Source organism: Diorhabda sublineata, unplaced genomic scaffold (assembly GCF_026230105.1).
Source record: "Diorhabda sublineata isolate icDioSubl1.1 unplaced genomic scaffold, icDioSubl1.1 Dsub_32, whole genome shotgun sequence".
In the NCBI taxonomy this organism is placed as follows: domain Eukaryota; kingdom Metazoa; phylum Arthropoda; class Insecta; order Coleoptera; family Chrysomelidae; genus Diorhabda; species Diorhabda sublineata.
Genome location: NW_026614255.1, coordinates 47,501 through 53,335, shown reverse-complemented (window position 1 = coordinate 53,335; position 5,835 = coordinate 47,501). Strand labels below are relative to the sequence as shown.

The 5,835-nt window shown below is 35.4% G+C and overlaps 2 non-coding genes across 2 annotated transcripts; both read left to right on the top strand.

The window, feature by feature from the left end:
- The first annotated feature begins 2,176 nt into the window (after positions 1 to 2,176).
- On the top strand, positions 2,177 to 4,098 carry LOC130452256 (small subunit ribosomal RNA). The gene has a single exon (XR_008910898.1). It is a non-coding gene; the product is annotated as a small subunit ribosomal RNA (ribosomal RNA).
- A 1,168-nt stretch (positions 4,099 to 5,266) lies between these two features.
- On the top strand, positions 5,267 to 5,422 carry LOC130452258 (5.8S ribosomal RNA). Its single transcript, XR_008910900.1, has one exon. It is a non-coding gene; the product is annotated as a 5.8S ribosomal RNA (ribosomal RNA).
- The last annotated feature ends 413 nt before the right edge of the window (positions 5,423 to 5,835 follow it).

Below are 5,835 nucleotides of genomic sequence, written 5' to 3'. Positions count from 1 at the left end.
ATTTCATAATACATTTTTTCCGTTATTGTCAATATTTTCCATAACACTTTTATATAATATACCTCGAACGGTTCCTACATACAAAACATCTCCATTCAACTTTTACAATTCATCTTTTTCGACAAGTTCATATATTTAGGGAAAATCTCATTTCATAATACTTGTTTTTCATAATTATTACTATTTTCATACAACTTTTATATAATACATCTCGTACGTTCGTTCATCGAGCGGCGATCTAATTTCATAATACATTTTTTCCGTTATTGTTAATATTTTCCATAACACTTTTATATAATATACCTCGAACGGTTCCTACATACAAAACATCTCCATTCAACTTTCACAATTCATCTTTTTCGACAAGTTCATATATTTAGGGAAAATCTCATTTCATAATACTTGTTTTTCATAATTATTACTATTTTCATACAACTTTTATATAATACATCTCGTACGTTCGTTCATCGAGCGGCGATCTAATTTCATAATACATTTTTTCCGTTATTGTCAATATTTTCCATAACACTTTTATATAATATACCTCGAACGGTTCCTACATACAAAACATCTCCATTCAACTTTCACAATTCATCTTTTTCGACAAGTTCATATATTTAGGGAAAATCTCATTTCATAATACTTGTTTTTCATAATTATTACTATTTTCATACAACTTTTATATAATACATCTCGTACGTTCGTTCATCGAGCGGCGATCTAATTTCATAATACATTTTTTCCGTTATTGTTAATATTTTCCATAACACTTTTATATAATATACCTCGAACGGTTCCTACATACAAAACATCTCCATTCAACTTTCACAATTCATCTTTTTCGACAAGTTCATATATTTAGGGAAAATCTCATTTCATAATACTTGTTTTTCATAATTATTACTTTTTTCATACAACTTTTATATAATACATCTCGTACGTTCGTTCATCGAGCGGCGATCTAATTTCATAATACATTTTTTCCGTTATTGTCAATATTTTCAATAACACTTTTATATAATATACCTCGAACGGCTCCTACACACAAAACGTCTCCATTCAACTTTCACAATTCATCTTTTTCGACAAGTTCATATATTTAGGGAAAATCTCATTTCATAATACTTGTTTTTCATTATTATCACTATTTTCATACAACTTTTATATAATACATCTCGTACGTTCGTACATCGAGCGGCAATCTAATTTCATAATACTTTTTTTCCGTTATTGTTAATATTTTCCATAACACTTTTACGTCTCGGACGGTATGAAGTTTCATAATACTTCTTTTTAATATTCATAATACATCTTTTATATATTTTCACTATACATCTTTATTAATGTTAATGTAGAAAGCGTACCGTTGTACAGCGCACATATATGTGTGGTGTATCGAAGTTGACGTCTCGTTAAATTTTAATGAACTCGTTATAATTTACGTAAAGACGTTGTATCGGTCATTCCACATTATAGTGGATTATATAGTTTTCTGAAAGGGTCCCCGTTCTCCTCCAATATATTATCGTATATTGCTAGCGGTTCCCTTTTTAGATATTATATCAATTTATCCACAAATTAAATATATATTGCGAGATCGCGAATTTAGCTAGCGTTTTACCGCGAGCGATTCATATGCGATCGTCTATAAAAATATATATAATAATATAACATTTATATTATTACACAACATTGCGATAACTCTCATTATTCCGAGCGAGAATAAAAATTTCGTTCATTATTATCTAATTGTAAACCATGTCGCTTACAATCTAGCGAAGGGTAGAGATAATGTCGAAATTCTATTCCGGTCGACGTAATTATATCTTATTTAAAATATCATTTCGATTAAATTTTAGATAAATTTATAGTCGATTCGGTGAAAATTTTATGAAATATAAGAAAAATATATTATAATATATAAAGCGTGGCGCCGAAAATTATATATTTTCAATAATAAGCGCAGCAAACACCACGCAAACGAAAAAGTAAATAACAATGTGTTTATTATATACGAGAATATAGATGAATATAAAATATTATGTGTATAAATATAAAATATATGTAATATGAAAAAACGTCATCATAATTCTCATCCTCACATTATGTGGTGGATATTGTTATTAAAACTTTTTCGATAATAGTTTTATTATATATAAAATACACAAATAGTAGTTCCCTGGTTGATCCTGCCAGTAGTCATATGCTTGTCTCAAAGATTAAGCCATGCATGTCTCAGTACAAGCCAAATTAAGGTGAAACCGCGAAAGGCTCATTAAATCAGTTATGGTTCCTTAGATCGTACCCACATTTACTTGGATAACTGTGGTAATTCTAGAGCTAATACATGCAAACAGAGTTCCGACCGGAGACGGAAGGAGCGCTTTTATTAGATCAAAACCAATCGGTGGCGGGCTTGCTCGTCATCGTACAATTTGGTGACTCTGAATAACTTTTCGCTGATCGCACGGTCTCGCACCGGCGACGCATCTTTCAAATGTCTGCCTTATCAACTGTCGATGGTAGGTTCTGCGCCTACCATGGTTGTAACGGGTAACGGGGAATCAGGGTTCGATTCCGGAGAGGGAGCCTGAGAAACGGCTACCACATCCAAGGAAGGCAGCAGGCGCGCAAATTACCCACTCCCGGCACGGGGAGGTAGTGACGAAAAATAACGATACGGGACTCATCCGAGGCCCCGTAATCGGAATGAGTACACTCTAAACCCTTTAACGAGGATCAATTGGAGGGCAAGTCTGGTGCCAGCAGCCGCGGTAATTCCAGCTCCAATAGCGTATATTAAAGTTGTTGCGGTTAAAAAGCTCGTAGTCGAATCTGTGTCCCACGCCGCTGGTTCATCGTACGCGGTGTCAACTGGCGTGTCGTGGGACGTCCTGCCGGTGGGCTTAGCTCGCAAGGGCGGCCCAACTCAATCCCGCCGCGGTGCTCTTGACTGAGTGTCGAGGTGGGCCGGCACGTTTACTTTGAACAAATTAGAGTGCTTAAAGCAGGCCAAAATTTTGCCTGAATACTGTGTGCATGGAATAATGGAATAGGACCTCGGTTCTATTTTGTTGGTTTTCGGAACCCCGAGGTAATGATTAATAGGAACGGATGGGGGCATTCGTATTGCGACGTTAGAGGTGAAATTCTTGGATCGTCGCAAGACGGACAGAAGCGAAAGAATTTGCCAAAAACGCTTTCATTGATCAAGAACGAAAGTTAGAGGTTCGAAGGCGATCAGATACCGCCCTAGTTCTAACCATAAACGATGCCAGCTAGCGATCCGCCGACGTTCCTCCGATGACTCGGCGGGCAGCTTCCGGGAAACCAAAGCTTTTGGGTTCCGGGGGAAGTATGGTTGCAAAGCTGAAACTTAAAGGAATTGACGGAAGGGCACCACCAGGAGTGGAGCCTGCGGCTTAATTTGACTCAACACGGGAAACCTCACCAGGCCCGGACACCGGAAGGATTGACAGATTGAGAGCTCTTTCTTGATTCGGTGGGTGGTGGTGCATGGCCGTTCTTAGTTGGTGGAGCGATTTGTCTGGTTAATTCCGATAACGAACGAGACTCTAGCCTGCTAACTAGGCGTATTTCGACATCCCAAAGGCCCGTCGGTATTGAGTTTCGGCTCTTGCCGTTCGCGGTTTTTACTGTCGGCGTACAAATAATTCTTCTTAGAGGGACAGGCGGCTTCTAGCCGCACGAGATTGAGCAATAACAGGTCTGTGATGCCCTTAGATGTTCTGGGCCGCACGCGCGCTACACTGAAGGAATCAGCGTGTCCTCCCTGGCCGAGCGGCCCGGGTAACCCGCTGAACCTCCTTCGTGCTAGGGATTGGGGCTTGCAATTGTTCCCCATGAACGAGGAATTCCCAGTAAGCGCGAGTCATAAGCTCGCGTTGATTACGTCCCTGCCCTTTGTACACACCGCCCGTCGCTACTACCGATTGAATGATTTAGTGAGGTCTTCGGACTGAGCGCGGTGGCGTTTCGGCGTCGCCGATGCTTCGGAAAGATGACCAAACTTGATCATTTAGAGGAAGTAAAAGTCGTAACAAGGTTTCCGTAGGTGAACCTGCGGAAGGATCATTACAGAGTATTTGTTCGTTTTTAAACAAAAAATAAAAAAACGAAATCAAGTCTGTATTATTATATTATATATAATTGTGAAAGAAATTTTTCTTTTCTACAAAATAATCGAACTCTTCAAAAGAAAATTTATATATGATATAAATATATGATGTATATATATTGAAATTTTTTTTTTTTTTTTTATAAAATTCGAACAAGTTTCGAATAATATTTAAAAAAAAAAAAGATAAATATATTTCATACGTCTATAAAATATATATCTACATATATAAATTTACAGTAAAAATAACGAAAAATTTTTATCATAGATTAGTAGAAGGAGTCGACGACGACGACGACGACGAACGACGATGACGACACAATAGTAGTAACAATATATTTTTATTATTATATATATATATATATATATTAACGATTGACAGAACGATCATTAACAAAATTTCTTGTTAACTAAAAACGTTCTAATATAAAGAATCGTTATTATAATAAACGAAAAATATATAGATTATTGAAACGTCGTCTGTTGTTGTTGTTGTTGTTGTTGTTGTCGTCGTGTGTGTCTGTCTTCTGTATTTTTATGGAGAAATTTTATTTCGTTTTTTTATTATTACATAAGTTTTTTATCGATCGAAGGTAATACAAAAAAATTTCGACAATATTATATGTGATGATGATTATGTGAGATGATAAGACATTTTCTTCATCCGGGTACCTAAACGAAACTTTTAAGCACGTGTCGATTCTTTCGATATGTATAAAAATTCGTTTTAGAAATAATATTTCACGTATTATTTCGAAGGTGTTCGAAGATTTACGCCCGACCGTGTCGAAATTTGTATAAAACTTTCAAGATTAAAAAACTTGTAATAATTAAGAGGAATATATCGTGCGAGATATCTGTCTATGCGCGCCTCGTTTGTAATAAAACATGTGCAGCGGTTAAAATTTATCGGATATTTTTAAGTACGATATTATAATTTCTCTAAAATTTATATATAATTACCATTTAATAAATAATATATATATATATATATATATATATATATTATATAAATGTCGTTAGATAATTCTATACGCGTATAAAATATTATAATATTATTATTAATTTAATAATCAAATATTAAAAATACGACGAATAGAATATGAGAAAACGACATAATAAAATGATTACCCTGAACGGTGAATCACTTGGCTCGTGGGTCGATGAAGAACGCAGCTAATTGCGCGTCAACTTGTGAACTGCAGGACACATGAACATCGACATTTCGAACGCACATTGCGGTCCTCGGATACTCGTTCCCGGACCACTCCTGACTGAGGGTCGTATCAATTTAAAAGACTGCTTAGAATTTAAAATTTTTCAATTTATTATAGAAAAATAAATGACTAAGCGTGTTGGATGTGTGAGACACAATAACGCACACTAAAAGAAAACACACGCACATACTATAAACTTGTGCGTATTTTTTTTTTGTGCGGCATCCTAAAATGCGAAAAGCAGCGTAAATTTTTTATAGAAAAAATTTGCGCAATTTTTGAACACAACGACGCTATTACTACCATAAATTGATCGTGTGTATTTTTATATGAAATACATAAAATTTGTTTGGTAGAGTTATATTTACGTATATATAGTCGATAAATAAGTGTATATATTATATATATTTAAAATGATAACGCGGTCGTCGTGTCCGAGAGAAATAATAAAGTTTCGAAGACTGGACGTCTGACCAGTGT